This window comes from Parus major, chromosome Z, assembly GCF_001522545.3.
Source record: "Parus major isolate Abel chromosome Z, Parus_major1.1, whole genome shotgun sequence".
NCBI lineage: Eukaryota > Metazoa > Chordata > Aves > Passeriformes > Paridae > Parus > Parus major.
In genome coordinates, this window is record NC_031799.1 from 24,879,751 (window position 1) to 24,897,332 (window position 17,582).

The following is a 17,582-nucleotide window of genomic DNA, read 5'->3' on the forward strand; positions in this document are numbered from 1 at the left end:
TTTGTGCTATTAGGCTGACCCTGCAGGACAACACATTACTTTTGTGGCCTTCTATGTGCTTTCGTAAGGCTTGTGGCCTTACTTTCCTTGTGCTCAGTATGCAGAGGAGATACCTTTGACTTCACTTGTAGTTTATAATCTAAGTACATTGCATACTTTTGCTTTTAAAATTCATCCTTATGTTATGGTTCTGTTCATTTCAGAAAACTCTGGTGGTGTTGTAAGGCCAGAGATCACTGATAACACCTCCACTGCTGTCAAATGCTGATGTCCATTATAAAAGATTTAATTTTCTAAATATTAAGATGAAAGCCTCTCCAGCCAAATAATGGCTAGATATCTTCAGGCAATAGAACCAGGAATCACATGAAGGAACACAGGTGCTGAAGAACTACTTCCTATGTTGGTTTAAAGCCTATTAATTCTTGTTATTGTACAATGAATAAAACAGTAATCCCTATGAGATAACATAACAACTCATCCTTCCATTAAAACTGGATTTACAGCAGTAATCTAAATTATTACAGCAGCATTGATCTAGATAATTGCTTTCAGAGCAATGTCTGGGTGCAGAGTATGTAGGAGAAGGCCTTTTGAAAAGGCTTTTTTTAAAAACTCTTTCACAGAAATCAACTTGAATTGCTTGTTGAGAAGCAGCTCCATATTCACTGCTGCAATAGCAGACAAACTAAACACAGAGCTTCATGACAGCGTGAAGGTGTTTACTGGCAAGTATGTTAGAATGAAAAAAATTAATGGGAAAAAAAAGGGAGCATCTAATCACTGCAAGTGACCTTCAGATGATAGATAAAGTTAGGGGGAAAGATACAAGCAAACAAAAACACAGTGGAGCACAATGGGCTAAACTTATCCCAAGTATAACTCCAGCCAGCTGGCCAGTATCTGGTTGTCAAAATATGTTTAATGGGGAAAGAAAGAAAGAAAGAAAGAAATTAAGTATAAAATCTGTTCTAAAACATAGTACATTGGTTCTGTTTGGATGAATCAGTATGCCTTCTGTAATGACATTCTTTGAGATCAATTGCTCATTACTGTACCACCAGTATCAAGATATGATCCTTGCCATTTTTCTGACCCCTTTCATCACCCTTCTTTTTCCCCCACAGTGTTCTATAAATAGCCAATGTGCTATTTTCTTGTGATCACTGTAAACAGGGGTTTTAGGCATTTTTTTACCTATATCACCATGGAAACAAGATCTGTGTATACATCTATGATTAGTCTTTCTCTAGAGGACAAGCCTTCATTATCTATGCAAGCTTATGGCTAATTGTTCTGCATAAGATACGGGTGTCTTATTCCTACCTACCACTTCGGAAATTCATTTCATGTACTTGCACATAACAAGCTGTAAAGAAGGTTTTATGAAGCCAATAATGCAGATATAATACTTGAGGAATTCCTTTTGGATTGGATATATTTATTTTTCCAAACATTTTGTTTGAGAGAAAATGAGATTGCTATCTGCTGTTTCCTTATTTTTTGCAGGAAAGCAAAGGGTTGTTGACTTCCTCTCCCCTCCCTTCCTTCCTTCTTTCTGAAGGTACTGTACTCATCTGAAAAAAAAAAAAAACACAAACCCAGAACGAAATGATTGTTCCTGTTCTCCTTCTTAAGTCATTTGAAACATTGTCCCTGCTAGTTTTCTAAGTTTACTGCAATCTCTGCACAGGGGGGAGGGAGACAGTGGGAGACAGAAACAGATATTACAAACATGAGAGCAGGTAGTGTTTAGGGCAAGACTCCTTCCAGCTTCAACAACTGGTAAGTTAAGTAAAATGCTTTTATGGTTAACTCTTTAGAAATGAAATATATTTATCTGCTTTTGTATTAAGAAAAAGTGTTAATCAGATGCACATTTAACTGATAAAAGAATAGTAACCATATGCATTAACAAGCAGTCTATTTACGCTAGAGATACCTATAGTCTGGTTTTTAGATACTGGTGCTATTACCATGTGGTCTAACCTATGCAGATAGGAAAATATTTTCCAATTAGGCTGATAATATTCACAATATAATCGGCTGTGAATTTTGCGTATGTAAGTCCTGCTACTGGAATCTTGTTAAAGGCTTCACTAACTTTATCACAACAGTTCCAGCAAGATTCAATGGGCCATTGCTAAAACATAGAGAGGAGCTGTGTCATACAGGAATCAATGTATTTCATTTATCATCTGCCAGTACTGAAGTCTGCTCCAACACACCAACCCGTGCTGTACTGGGAGAAGAATTACTAGGGCTGTTTTTTTTCTCTTCAAATTGCATTGTGTTTAGGATTCCACATGTTTATCTCTACTCATCTGTGTATATGATTAGTCTAGGAACAATGACATTTAAGAGGTGGTAAGCTGGTTCCTGGATCTCACTTGGAAAAAAACAGGACAAAAGAAAAAGTTTATGTTGTGCAGTACATAACAACACTGAGGCTGATCACTCATATCAGTAATAGGATGGGCTCAATTGCATATCTCTTGTTTGCATTTTTGTAGACCTCAATAATGTTTTTTCATGTTGATCATAAATGCATCAGAATGATCAGAACTGCCATGTGAAATGTGTTAATGCAAGAGTATGTTTCAAATATTGTATGAGAAAAATCCCCCCCGCACGCTTCTGAAGAAGCAGAATGCAGAGGTGGGGCAAGAAATAGGACAGGTATCCATTTCCCTGCAGAAGGAGAATTTGCTCATTTTATGATTAAGTATTTCTTCAAGCTGCTGCTCTCTGAGGTGCAGGGTCCTCTGCAGGATGCCCACAAACCAAACAGAGAGGCTACAAATGGTGGGCAGATATTGCAGAGGGCTGGCAGGCAGCTCCAGCTGCCCTGCTTTGAATCCTGCTCCCGCCAGGGCACCTGGGCTGCGCTTCCACCCTGGGACAGCCTCCGGCTTCCACCCCTCACTGAAGCAACTAGTGGAAAGGACTTTCTGCCTCCCTCCATCTGGTGTCTTTCTGCAGGTTTTTCCATAAGAAGAAATGGTGTACCACAGATTCAGCCCAGTTTCTGGGTAAGTTGTAGATTCCTTATGCTTTGGGAGCAGCCAAAGGGGGCTCTGCCAAAGGAGATGGAAATAACTTGTTTCTTGAACTCCTTAGCTTAATGTTGCCACCCACTCTAGTTTGGTATAAGCTAATAGTTTATTCGGTTATACTTAACTCACAAAAAAATTGTTATCTGCTAATAAAAAATGTGTGCCAGGTCTTGCTGTGAAAACCATTTACCACATCTTGACCTTGGGATATCTGGGTTTATTTTTATGTGATAGATACAGATATACTGATTGAAATTAAAGAAATTATTTGGACAGTTATTTTGACAGTTACATGACAAACACCTGGAATACCAGTTTTTATGTCAAGTGAGGTGTATAGGAGTCTTCCAAACACACACAGAAAATTACATAAGTTCTGTGTTTGTGGTATCTTGTTCAAACTGCAGGGTATTAGTCTGGATTGCAATCACTTGTAAGTTTTTGGTCTGGTTGGCTCAGAAGTTCAGTTTGCCATGTAGATAAAAGCAAGCTGCAGCCTTTAGGTACAGATTTTATTTCTGAAGATGATATGCATTAGTGTATTCTTGATTTAAGCCATATATACAATAAATCCTTTCTCTGAGACATTGTCTGAAATAGATATGAAGAAAAATATGAAGAAAATTTGCTCAAATCATAGTAGGTGAACAAAAGCAGTACATACTGTTTTAAAACCCAGTCCCCAATAATAAGCACAGAGAAAAAGTTTTTTAAAGGAATGCTTAGTTATTTGCATAGTAAAATGCTTGGTAAAAAACAGACTTTGAATTTTGAGTTTCATTCTTATATTTTACCTATTAGGTTTACTTTCCTTTAAAAAATACATCTTTGCAATCCTTTGGAGTTTATTTTTTTTCACTTTGTATAACTTATTGCCACAAGCACTGTAACATGATTTAGCACAACAGGAGCTTGTAACAGAACTAGGATCTTTCTTGAGGTGTCAGGAGGATGATTTTTTTTGGCTGACATGTTATTCCTACATCCCTGAGATATTTACAGAAGAGAAAGGTATAATCTGAGTCTGTATTTGGTACAGATTTGCTACTAGTTTGCTGCACAAAATAAATATCTGTGCAATGAACTTTCAGTTATTTACCCCAATGTTTGTGAGACACTGGACTGTTAATGGTTAATGACTCAACTCTTAAAATTATAAAAATATTCACACAAGAAGCTAAGAATAAAAAGAGGCAGTTTGTTTTTATTTTGCTTAAAGTCTTACTGTTTCTGCTGCTAATAGCCATATTTTTGTATATAACATAAATAAGTAAATGGTCAGTCAGTGTATGTATTTCTTCAGAGAATTATTTAAAACCACTATTTCCATTTGATGTGTTCTCAATTATAATGAAATAAAATATAGAAGAATATTGCTTTTGTTTGGAAATAGAAAAAAAAAGCTATACCAGTAATGGCAGAGAGGTTACAGAAACAGTTCGTACCCTGGGGAAATCCCAAGTTAACAGGTCTGGTTCAAACAGCATAGAAGCTAAGTGAAGTGTTTCTGTAAATGTCATTTGCATTTTTATGTTTAAGACCAGCTTCTTTAATGGTGTAGACTACTGAGACTTTTTGTCAGTACAGAGTAGTAGCACTGAGTTACATTCCTAGTAACATTTTGGCATGTCTAATGTACATTTTTGACTAGAACGTAATTTGAAGCTTTGAATATCATGGAGTTTGTTTTTTTTTTTTTAATAGTCTTTCATTTTTACCAACAAGTGTATCAACAAGAGCCTTGTCTTAGGACTATCTGGGTGCAGAGCAGATGGTAGGGGTTTGACAAACATGATGTGCATTTCACGGATAAACATAGTGTCGTGTTTTTAAGGTGCTGTTCCTAGTAGTCCCAGAGAGATACACAGGATTTAGAACAGGTTAAGCATGAAGGGATGAATCATGGAAGCAATCCAAGACAAGCCCATACACTGAGACAGAAGAGTATGGATCTCAGACAACATTTACATTGTTTTCAATCTTTGAAATTGCAAAGACTCAAAGGTGCAGAGAGGTTTCTGAGTGGCCTGTTCCACTCTTCTGGACATGTCAGCAGAATGGCATCAAAAGTAAAAAAAGCAGTAAAGGCTGCATAAGGTAATGGGGATTTTCTGTGGCTGTGGTTAAGGGACACAAATCAATGGTGTGTAAGGCAACATCTTGCATACTAGTTGATATAAAATGATCCATAGTTTCTGAGCACCAACGTATGTTCTTCAGTACCAATGGATCCAATCAGACTGCTCCTCAAAACAGACCTTGTAAGTGTTGTGAGACTGCTACAGGCTGTTGTCAAATTATTCCTTTGTTTGATAGATTAATTTTATAACCCAACAAATTTTTAAAATAAACCACCAATTAAAACCAAATAGTTATTTTAATAGTTATTTTCTTCTTAAGTCCAGTAGTTTTCCATGATCTACCTTACAATCTCAGAAGATCACAAAAAAGAAAGGAATGTCATCTTGGAGAAGAAATAATTGTAGAGACACAAATAATGCAAAGCCTTTGAAAAGAAAGAAACAAATCAGGGGGAGGGGAGGCAAAAAGACTAAAATTTGGTTTGGATTATTCTTCTTTTTCCATAAATTTTCTGTTCTGAAATTGAGATTGCAGCTTTCCATTGCCATAAAAATGCAGTAGCATTTTATAAATTATATTCAGATTTTTATCCAAAGAAAAGGCCTAAGTTAATCCACAGCAGTTATTTAAAACATGCATTGAATTGTATGTTGATTGCGTATTTTTTGTTTACATATACCTGACAGGGACTAGTCCTTCTTGCTTGACTTCTAAAATACTTATGATCCAATGAAAAATCTTACTTAATGTTTGGTTTAGCTCCTTCCAAATGTAAAAATTTTTGAATATCTTCTGTAAAACAGATGGTTTTATACATATTACTCTGCTCTTGATAAGCGAAACACAGCATTTTGTTTCTCGTGTTTCTCAACTAACAATTCTTAATGTACTTTAAAAACTTGTAATGTCATTGGTAGCAATTAAGCTAAGTAATCATGTAGTAAAAAAAAATATTGTTGTGCTCTGGAGATTATGGGAAGAAATTATGTGAATAATTGTTTTTTTTTTTTAAATTTCATTTCTAATTTCCTGCTTTTCATGTTAGAAAAAACTGTCATTAATTATTTAAATGTAGGATGAAAATACCACCCTATTTTTAATTTCTAATCCCTTCCTCCCACATTTTCCTTCTATTTTGTGGATGTGCAGGAATTGATTTGATGTAAAGGAAAAATCTTAGTGTGAAAAGTGTGTTCCCTGAAAACCTATTTTCCCCTTTCATTCTTCAAAAAGTAAACCTGGAAATACTCTACTTTTTGTATGAATATGCTCATTAGAAGCAGTAGAATTCAGAGAACACTGAAAAATACCAAGTTGGTGATTGGTTTAATTACTAAAAGCTACAAGGTAACATGAGTCTCCTACACTGATAACATCACCTTTTGCTAAGAACTTTAGACAGGTACAACCAATTTGAAATTGAAAGCAAGGCTGTGAGAAGGAGCATGCCTTTTTATCTGTTTTTCTCCAATGATGTTGTAGTAGAAGGGATGATAATGCACAGCAAGTAGGCATCACCCACAGACAGTCCTCTGTCTGGAGGCCTGATGAAGAATAGACACCCCCTGATTTCCCTGCATGGAAGAATCTTGGTCTTCCCACAAAGGAGGACCAGATGTGATGGCTCTGGGAGAGAAGCATGTGGCTTTGCCCGTTCCTGTTCTGACACCAGCCCCTCTGACAAGCCACAAGTGTGTTGGCTGGGAAGGACAAGATGACTTCTGGTCTTCCTTTTAATTCTTTTGTTGCTATTCCTGGTTGTGAAAGAACTTATACTTCAGTCTTCCCTTTTTGGGTTGCAATGTAACTGTTAGACCCTTTTTGCAGTGATGAAAGCCTTCCTGTTTCGTGGTGGGCTCTATGCTGGATCTGCTACTAAGGACTTTGTAAGCTGGAAAGAGTATGTGCTCTTACAATGTGCTCTTATGCAATACACTGGATTTAAACCAAATCAAAAGGTATCCAGGATGGATGTGTTGGAATTTAGTGACTATTTCAGGTTTAGTTGTTTGTCTGAGCTGCTTTCTAAAGCATGTAGTGTTTCAGCTTGGTGTTTCTCCTCCAGAAAAAAAATTGACAGCATTATTTGAAAAGGGGGCATCTGTTATACAATACTTCCAGTTACCATAATATTTTTCTACTAGTCTGCTTTTTCTTGAAAGTATTTAGAGTACATGTGTAATGAAAACAATATCAGGAGGTGGAAAGGGAAGGAATGACCTGTTTTTAGAGAATCTGTCAGCTTCTAAGGAACAGCAGAAGTTGTTTGAAGCATCTGGTAGGCACCAGCCCATGCTGGGTCAGTTCCTTAGTACAGATTTCAGAAGCTGTGAAGATCATCCTGTATTTGTCCAAAACCATTGTCCTGTGATAAGAATTCCAGAAAACTGTAGAGGACCTCCTCAAAGATCAAGCTAACAATTTGTTCATAGGTTCACCAGAAATTAAGCCCATCCATTTATAAATGAGCAGGAATTTTTATTTTTTTTTCTATAGAACCATAGAGCAAGGAATCACACCAGTGTGAATGCTACATCAGTGCTATATGATTTCTTGCACAATGTTGCACTTGCCATATGAAGTCACCAAGATTTCTGGAAGAATTTTGTGTCTGTAGGCAGCATTTTGTCAGGATGTCACAGAAAGAGTCACATATGCCAGAGAAATGGTGCTCACCAAATCCTCTTTCCTCTGCCAGAAAAATGGACGTCTATCTCTCATTCCAAACATATTAATTGACTTTTTCACATCCCACAGAAAGTGAATCCCACCTAAACTTCAACCACAGGTAAAGAATGCAGTTGAATGGTTGTCACTGGATTCTGCGGGCCAATGATCAGGAATCAGGTTCATCCTAATGACTTGCTGCAAGAATTCTGAATAGTTTGTTTCCTGCTAAAAAACAATGAGCAGGCTCCCACTGGAAGATGGTGAATCTGGTTAGGACAGTAAGTCATGACAGAATTTACTGGGTAATGTTCCCATGCTCAGATCAGAACCTTACCTGCTTGTTCTCCTAAAATACAGCAATAATTCTTATTAATTTTCCCAGGATTTGTATGTGGTGCTTGTTTGTTCCAGGGGAAAGGTCCTGGGTAGAATGATTGTGGGTGGGGTTGTGGAGGTGTGGGCAGGGATTGGTAGAGACAGTTATGTTAATACATACGGTGACCTATCACAAAACTTCATTTTATGATGCTAGTTGGCCATTCTTAGTCATGCTGTAGAGTCACAGTGGTTTGATAGAGTTTCTTTGTTTCCTTTTCTTTGTGATGAAAATCTTAACTGAGTTAGTATCCAGAGCAAGTCTTTGTCATCACTCATGGTGAAAAATTAGTACTAGAGTGGTTGTGAAATGTTCAGAATTTCAGGTTTCAAACTATGTTGATTTTCCTCTCACTTTTTTTTTTTTTTTTTTTTTTTTTGGCAAAAAGTAATTGCTTATTTATTTGTGATTCTAATCTCTGTTCCAGTATCTGCTGGTGATACTTGGCTACATCTGAGCTGTCTTACCCATTCAATATGCTAGTTTATTGAATTCAGTACAATTAGTATTTGAAATCTGTTTCAGTTTAAAGTAATTAACCTCAATAATTTCTCCCCATATTGACCAAAGGAATTTGTTTCCTAATTGATGGAAATTGCAGAAGCAAGATAAAATTAGTTTTGAATTTCAGATTTTCTGTAGTTTTGGGAACAAACTTGTACTTATTTTTAAAACTTTCTACAAGTTAGCAAAATCATTAAGAGCAATACACAGGATGTGTTTTGGGTACCAGAGGGGGAAGGTATCTTTGTTGTTCAGACAAGGACAAGATTCAAACTTGGCACCACAATGAAGGGCAAAGGCAGAGAGGAAGGTATCTTAAATTACTTGTTGCATGCACTTCCTACGATTAGACAAAAATGACATTTTGTGCTGGAACTGAAGAAGTGAACACATTTCTCTTCAAATTAAATAAAATAATTTAAAAAAAATGAACCCTCTTTGAATGAAATTTTGAGATGTATGTGCAAGTTTTTCTGGACAATAAATACATATTCAGCGCAGTTTCAAAGCTTTAACAGAGGTTTTATGCTCTGGCAGTTTGGAAAGCAGAACTCCCTAATAACAATACAAATATATCAGAAGAAGTTCCTTCCAGTGCCTCAGCAATTTGACTTAAGAGCCTGTCTTATTGATTTGATTCCTGTTTTTTTCTTGTTGGATCTCAACAAGACAAACAGTGGTATCCTAAGAACAGCACTGATATGTTCTAATTCCTTTACTGTGTTTTCTGTTGTACTTAGGTTCAAAGGGAAATATCTAAGTCATTACTAAGCCAGCTTAATTACAAGTGAGTAATAGAGGCTAATAAGGATTAATCAGTCTTTACAGCCAAGCAGCTTTTCCAGCAAGAAATCTGCTCAGTCTTCAGCTGAAATAAAATGTATTCATCTTTCCTAAATGGAAAGGAAAGCATTATCTCGTAATTACTTTTAATAACTGGACACCAAGAGGAGTGTTTGGTAGCAGATATGTTTTTATAAATACACACACACATACACACACACCCACATAAATATATACTCACTTCTGTTACTTTGTGGGTGAAATCCTCTTCTTTCAGTTCTTGTAGGATATAACATGTCTTACTGAAACACATGGTACCTACCTCTTTAGCAACCTTCAGTTTCACTATGAGTTTTGTATTGTGTGAAACAAGGAATTGAGCACAAAAGAAATACAAAAAGCAGTGGTCTTGCTGATGACTAATAATACTCTTCCATGTTTAAAGAAACCTAGCCTTTCATTAAAACTTAAGCTGTTTTGGAAACTTTTTACAAAATCTCTTCCATACAATCTTCTTCTCCCGTGGCCCTTTTCCAATTATGTGTGCACATTTTATCTGGTCCTTTCTTTTTTGAGGTGCATGCGATGCCCATAAGGTGCCATTAACTGCTGATGGAGGAGCCAGCTGGCTGGCTTAAAGAACCAAGCTGAACAAGCTGAAGGTGGCCCTTAGCTACTCTTTAAGACAACAGAGAGATGGGAGGAGAATAGACCATCTCTCTGGCCTCCATGTAGATGATACGGACACTGGGATTACAGTAGGAAGAAAAGCTCAATGTATTTCCTTTTTAAAGGTCATGAATGCCAGTTAAAGGTTTGCTTTCAAAATAACAGCTCAAGTAGGACAGAACAAGGGTTATGGAAGGGCATGCTTTTTTGATCATTCTAATTTTGGATGTTCTTCATAGCTCTGTTATTTTTCCTAAAATAACAGCTCAAACTCTCTCCATTCTGTTTATAGTGTTTAATGATTGTGCATTTTAGGTTGAAAGATTATATCCAAAGTGTTCTTTACACTCTACACTCCATCAGCATCATTATTTTACTACAAAATCCTTCCTAATATTTATATTATTAATTTGTTCTTCTGTTTACCCTGTCTCTTTTTGCAGCTGTATGGAGAGAAAAAAAAATCCTAAAGCTCCATGGATGTTATTTGATAATTTTCCAGTGGAAAAGCTATTTAACACATAGGATTCCTACAGTGCTAAAAATGTATTATTTAAATTGGCAGTGGCAGATATGGGATAGACAGGAAACAGGGACGGAGTGATAGCTCTTCTATAAACAGTGATTAAAGTGACTCCACATACTTTTTAAAGGACACATCCTTGGTTCCAGCCTGTGGCATGAGATTGGCATCCACTTAAGAAAGGGAAGAAATTTGTCTAATAGTCATCACCTCACAGCAGTCTAATCCCAAATCTTGTTCTCAGCTACACCCCAGATATTCCATAATTATTTCACTACAACACAGATGATGTCAGAGAGAGAATTAAGTTGGCTGCTTAAGATGAGAGTTGTTTAACTGAGTAATTAATTGAGCTGGCCAATCCATCATTAATTCCAATGCCTAGTGAGGGCAGGACCAAATTGCATTTGCAGCCTGTCACTGGTACCAGTTACACTTTGCACATTTGAAATTCTTTTACTAAATGTGCTGCAAAATGTTACCCTTATGGCCAACCTGATGTAGTCCTGTAAGAATACTTGTAAATGAATACATACTGACAACATCGATTTGGGAAAAATACAAGAGTGACAAGATGGGAGACTGATTAATTTCCCTCCCAAGGAGTTTGGACTCACATCACTAACCTCTCAGGGGAACACTGTAGCTAAGGCTCATACTGGTGACTTTGGACTCCTTTGGCTGGGGCTGGACCTTTAGACTAATAAAAGTGCAATTGCCAAGGGGCAGGGAGCAGTGGGAAGTCAGATGTGATTGTTAGGGGCTTGTAGACTCCAACCTTCTGGAGCCTGGACCCTCCAAGGTGTAACTTCAGGTTACAATCTGTTTGCAGGAAGTTTTCTAAGTTGCCTGAAGACCAGGTGGAAAGCTGACATAATATGCCATCTGGTTTCTTGTTTCTTCATGAGACCAGTGTCTTGGGTTAGCTATACTGCTAGCCTGAGCTGATATGCCTGGTTTTACATCCTCCTGTGCCTCACCAGAGGTGAGCTCTGTTTCCTTGAAGCTACACTTAGCAGGTTTTTGAGGAGGAACAGCAGAAGGCAAGAGGCTGGACCAGAGCCCACCCTGCTGTGGGTAGGAATGGGGCAGAGCTACACTGTGAACCCAGAGGTCTACCAGCAAACATCTGTTCCCTTTCCCTTGCACTCCAAAGCAGCTTTGAATTCCATGTTAGTACCAGCAAATCAGGCAGATGCAGTTGCTCAGCTGAGGATATAAAATCTTGGCCCCTTTACACATTTTTAGACTGTACAATTTGCTGTGCCTTGCAGGCTTCCCACCATGTGTAGCTTGTGGTTTGTGGTGACTTTGTGTAAGCAGCTAACTCTTCAGAGTTTGTTGACTTAATGTTCATTTCATTATGCAGGTTGTGTCTGTGTTGCTGATCATTTTAGCAAACAAAATAGAGAAGTAGAGAGGGAGTGAACAACAGATAGAATACAGAAGTGAAGAGCAAAGAACATGTAAGAGAAGAATTAAGAAAACTCAAAAACAGGAAGAAAAAGAAAAAAGGAGAAAGGAGGATAAGATAAAGAAAAACAAAGAACAAAAACTGTGTCCTAAACCATACTCAAAAATTACTTCGTTCATAACCTGAAATGACTGGAGAGGTCCACAGGGCTAAGTACCGCTAGAGGCATTGCCAGTAAGCCCCTAGGGTAGATAATCTGTGGGTAACACAAACATACTGTTCTGTCACCCTCACCTTGTTAGGCGAGGGAGGAATAGAGAGAATGATAGAAAAGGTGTCCCTTAGAATTAGGACAGAGCACACATAAAGACAACAAGAGGGACAGCAAACCATTTTGCTAAACTGACAACTAAAGCTCTCACACAAGAGAGAGAAAAGAAACATATCTGCAGTTACCTCATTACAGAATCTGTCAACTTATTTTTTAGTTTAAATTTGATTACTGTAAATATGGAAAAGTAAATTATGACATAAACCCTATAAACACATGTGATGCCACAAACAGTACCCCAGCTTTGGCAGGCTGCATGGTGGGACTGCCACAGACTTTTGGCAGAGGAAATCTGAAAATCTAGTATAGATTACTTTCAGTAATTATCAAAATAAAAATTATCTGTAAGTTATGGAAAAGTGAATGTGTATAATTTTGATAGTATTTTAAGGCATTTTATCTATTATAATGAATACCAAAGTAACTATACTCCTGTGAAGGTGCTCACAGTGCCTTGCTCTCTGAAAATGAATACAACCAATGAAACAAATGAATACAAGTTACACACAAATCCAAGATGATTTCAAAGACTGTAGTCAGTGCAGGCAAATGGGTATCTTAAACTTCTGCATTTCTCAGGTAATATACAAAAAATTATGCAACTTAAACAGTTGAAATTCGGGAGAAGCAAAGACAATGCAGGGAGACAATTTCTATTTCACAGTTTTCTGTGAGGAGAATTTCTTTGTATTGGTGACACCTTCCAGACAATATTAATGTAGCAATGCTGGATAAGAAGCCCTTAGACCAGAAGGAATATCTAAAATGACTGAACTTCAAACATGAAGCTAGGATGATACTAAAATAGCAAATGAAGGGGAAAATAATTTAAGAAAAAGATATCCTTGAAAGTTCATTATTTGTTGTATGTTTACTGTGTCATATCAAGCAGTCAGATTTTTAATCAATTAACTTTCTTTGATTTTCATTAAGCTTGTCTGAAAAGGTTGCCACCTGCTGACATATGTTCTGAATATATTTTTTTTCATTTGATTGAGGAATAGATGGGTTCCTATCTCATTGGGCAACAGAACCCATAACAAATAATAAGGAAAACTGAAAAGTACTTTCAGATGTCATTAGAAGTTTTCCCACAAGTCTTAGTGAGGTCTGATTATGTCCTATGGAGAATTACAAAGATTATCACTTTTCCTTTACCAAGTATTCACTGAGGAAAAAAACCCACATATGTTGATAGAAAGAAGAAGTTTTATCCTGAAGCCTACTACCAGCAGATGAAGGTAATTTCCCAGGGAGAAGTGAAAAGACAGTGATCTTCTTATTACTATCACACTGATGTAGGAAGAAAAAACCTGATCTGGTCCACTTCTCATTTTCAGTTATTCCAGATCATGTTCATGAACAATTGTTTACTTATTTCTAATTCCTGTTCTATTAGTGATGGTAATCCAAAAAGGGAAGAGGAATATTTATGGCAGTATCTTTATCTTGATTGTACTGTCCAATAAAGCAGACATATCTCTTGAAAAATGCATGGGACAAGAAACCTTATCTCCACAGACAATTAAGCTAATGGTTAAATCATTGGCTTCATTTGACACTGGATCTACATGCATGTGAGACTGAGAAAACTAGTGTTTGTAGAAGTGGTATGGAAAAGGATTTGACTAAACTCAATTACTATTATTCCCAGCTCAGGTTTGTTTTTCTAAAAACTTCCATTATATTTGTGTCTCCTCATCAACATCTGCACTCATTGATTTTGGATACTTTCTATAAATCCATACTTATTTTTACAAGGTAGTCCAAATTTCACAAGGTAGTCCAAATTTTGTCTTCTCAGAGCTCCAAACTATGGCAGAAAAAGTGCTCTTTTAATTTATAATATAAATAATCTTTTAAGTTAGCTTCAAATATTGTAGCATAGAAACTTGAAGGCTGATATGGGTCTTAATATATACTTAATTTATATATAATATGCACACAGTTCATATAATCAGATTATTTATGAATTATGAATTTATTAGCATAAACTCCATATATGATAGTGGGGTCCATTTTTCAAAATATTCTGCTTGAAATGTGGATATTTATGCCTGGAGAACATGGTTGGTTTGACACTGATTTTAAGGAAATTCTGATGTGGGTTTGGACATGTTTTATTACCTTTGGCCTAGAAGGATCCATGCCTTCACTGAAGGAAAATAGCAGGGAAAATTGTAAGGAGGCATCAGATGTGTACTACCTGAAAATTCTTGGTTACCAGTAACGGAAATTTTCACCTTAGTTCAGGTGTTCTTGGCATTTCCAAACTATGGCAAATAAGTTAAAGCAGTCTAGATTCAGTAGGGAGCACTTCACTGCTGAAATGAAGTTAATTCAGTATAATAAAATCCCTCAGTCAGATCCTGAGACAGATGCAAGTTTTGCATAAATAGCAAATGAGAGAAAACTGTGTAAATAATTTGCTGCTTAGTTCAACAGCTGTATAACTGAATACGTTTAAAACCAAAACATATTTGGAAGAGGAGACTGAGAGCTCATTAAACCCATTAAAATAATGATAATTATCTCCATAATAACAGTTGACAAGAATCAGTGATTGAAAAAACCCAGCTGGTTGTTCAATAAAGCCAAAGCTCACCAACTGCTCAACTTTAGCTCAAGAAACAAAATAGTGTTAAATATGCCAGTAATCCTTCCCACATCCAACAGAAACATCTGTTAGCTTTAATTCTTTGCTTGTAGATGCCCTGATGTATTTCAGGCCTCAAAAGGAGAGCAGAATTGCACTCTTATAGGGCATGGTCTCTTCAGTCCTACATGTTCAATTAAATATGGATTTCTCTTCCAGAGAAGATAAGCTGTTCAGCCAATTTGGCCCCCTTCAGATTCCCTCACTTTTGTCTGTTTCATCTTCTTCTGAAGGAGAAAACATAAGTGCAAATCTCCTAATAAAGTAACCCATTTAACTTTGTCATATCCCTTTCATTCATCTTAGCTTTATTTCTGGCTTTAAGATTGTGTTGCCCAGGAGAAAAATCAGAACAATTGTAGCCAGTGTTTAAATTCGAGAAACTCCATAACCTCACATTTTTTTATGGCTGGACATCTCTATAGACAGAAAGCACTTTCATCCATTCAGGAACGAGAATCTTGATTCTACTGAATTCTCAAGAAAATTTGCTGTTGACTCCTGTAATGAGTATTAACTGGAGACTGTAACATATTTCCTTGTAGAATGAATAGCATCATTTATATACTTTCTTTAATCCTTTGTCTTAGAAATGAGTGGACATGGGAAAGTAAATGGTAATTTTATATTCTGTATAAAACTCTCTTCCTCTTCCATGGAAATTAACAAGATTATTAGCTACTGCATAGATACTGTATTTCAGAAATTCCTCAAGAACTGTCTCAACTCACTGTAACATTCCTGGCTTTGAAAAGGCAGGAAGAGTTAATTTGTGGTTCTATTTTTTAAAATACTGTATTTCCATTTACATAAAGAAAAAAAAAATTGAGGATGCTTTTCTCTTCTACAGAAAATGATTTGGGTTGGGAGTGCTCAGTTTAGTGCAAGGTCTTATGTTTATGGACCAATACAGCATGGAAATCTCTCTCAGTGAGTTTCCATCCAAGCTAATACCTTATATATTACCGATAAAAGCTAGAATTTTCAATGACCATCCAATACTTAGAATCACACTACATAGCACTACATTTTAAATAATGAGTTCTGCAGAAAGAAAGAAGTTTTAAAGTCCTGAAATAGGAAACACAAAAGGTCCCCAGGGGATATCCGAATATAAATATATTTAAATAAAAATAAATATTAAAATAATGTAAAAAAATTTCAGATTTCTTCCCTGCCTTGTTTGTTGTTGAGTATTAAAATGACCTCTGCTACTCCAGATCCAGGCAGAAATGTAGTACTGTGGACTGTACTAAAACCTTAAAGTTCTCTGCTGGAATTATTTAAAGAACAAGGGACTGTTCCCTAAGTATATTTTGCATTGCTCATGTCTTTGTGGAATTAAGTTCTGAGCATAGTTAAAATCATACCTCCATTCAAATTAGCAAGGTTTTGCTACCAGAATGAAAGAAGAAATAATTAATGTATATATCATGGCAATTTCAGGGGAAGAAAAACCAACAAGTATGGTGATCCATAATTAGACTTCCCCTTTCCTTTTAAGTCCTCTTGTGTTGGATTATACAGCATGTCCCTGATTGTGCTGGTCACTGACTATAAACACTTTCCCTTGTAGGATCGGTCCTGTGATGCCTGTAGCTGTGGCCAGTGGAATAAGCCCACAGGCTCAGTGAAAGCAGCCAAAGGTTAGTAGTGCAAGGAAAATGTTTATTTCTAGTAATTTCAAGCAGTTCTACAGGTCTGTGCTCCAGAAAGAGTAAAACTTTGCACAAATGTGTGTTTGGAAGAAAGGAGTAACTGGCAGCCAGGAAACAAGTGAAACAATTAGAAACAACTCACTGTCATTTCTGTGTACTTTTGGCAGCATTTCAATAATCCAACAGAAGCAGTAAATAACATAACTGGGTCCTCAATTTTTATAGGCTTTCTAAATAATTTTATACCCTATTGCTGGGGAAAAATGAGATACAAAGTTGAAAGATGTTTGAGGCATATACTTTGTAGGGAAGATTTTGGTCTATAAGTATTATGTTCAAATTGTGCGAGTTTACTTTACTAAAAAGGATTTTTAAAAGCAATTTTTTTTCTTTTGGAAAGAGGTTGAGAATTTTTCAATATTTGGGAGATTCCCTTCCCCTTCTCCCTTTTTAATAAGCCAAACCTTTGGACCCAAAGAGTTTTCAAGATCTAACTTTTCCTTATTTTGACCAGGGAGCTAGGGTGACAAGTAAACATTAGGATAAATACCCGGTAAAATTTCCCTCTAATGGAACATACCTACATATATTACATATATATGTGTGCATGCACACAGACATAGTGTGCGGTTTTGGGTACCACATTTTATGAAGGATATAGATGAAGATGGTGTAGGGCCTTGAGGGGACACCATATGAGGAGCAGCTGAGGCCACTTGTCCTCTTCAGCCTGGAGAAGAAAAGATTGAGGGAAGGCCTCATTGCAGTCTACAACTTCCTCATGAGGGGAAGAGGCAGGGAAGGTACCAATCTCTTTGCTTTGGTGACCAGTGACAGGAATTGAGGAAACAGCCTGACAG

General features: G+C 36.7%; 1 protein-coding gene across 8 annotated transcripts in view; it reads left to right on the top strand.

Annotated features, from left to right (window-relative positions):
* The first annotated feature begins 1,637 nt into the window (after nucleotides 1-1,637).
* ZNF366 (zinc finger protein 366) overlaps nucleotides 1,638-17,582 on the top strand; it is a 31,962-nt gene continuing 16,017 nt past the window's right edge. For 2 of the 8 annotated variants that reach the window (XM_033520589.1, XM_015614865.3), the window contains exons 1-3: nucleotides 1,639-1,785; nucleotides 2,983-3,032; nucleotides 16,641-16,710. The gene's annotated coding sequence lies outside the window, so the exon portion shown is untranslated. Of the gene's footprint in view, nucleotides 1,786-2,370; nucleotides 3,033-16,640; nucleotides 16,711-17,582 lie in introns of those variants that run through there. The other 6 variants (XM_015614870.2, XM_033520593.1, XM_033520591.1 and 3 more) reach the window with 6 other exon arrangements.